Source organism: Palaemon carinicauda, unplaced genomic scaffold (assembly GCF_036898095.1).
Source record: "Palaemon carinicauda isolate YSFRI2023 unplaced genomic scaffold, ASM3689809v2 scaffold2544, whole genome shotgun sequence".
In the NCBI taxonomy this organism is placed as follows: Eukaryota; Metazoa; Arthropoda; class Malacostraca; order Decapoda; family Palaemonidae; genus Palaemon; species Palaemon carinicauda.
This window is the reverse complement of record NW_027170188.1, coordinates 19,641-20,000: the sequence shown is the minus strand read 5'-3', so window position 1 is coordinate 20,000 and position 360 is coordinate 19,641.

The following is a 360-nucleotide window of genomic DNA, read 5'->3' as shown; positions in this document are numbered from 1 at the left end:
AGAGAGAGATAAGAATCTTACGAATAATATATTGGTAAGAAGAGCAGAGAGAGAGAGAGAGAGAGAAATCAGAATCTTACGAATATATTAAAAAGAATAGCAGAGAGAGAGAGAGAGATAAGAATCTTACGAATAATATATTGGGAAGAATAGCAGAGAGAGAGAGAGAGAGAGAGAGAGACTGACTTTTGAAGAGCCCATATATTAGAAGTTCATCAAAGGACCGCCGAATAATCAAAGTTGCCGTCACAAAGTTTAAGGTCTTTGATGGCCGGATGGTAAAGTTCGCTGTGGAGCTGAAAGAGGATGGTGATAAAGTCATTCGAAGGTCGTGGATATAGTATATTAAGTGATAAAGGT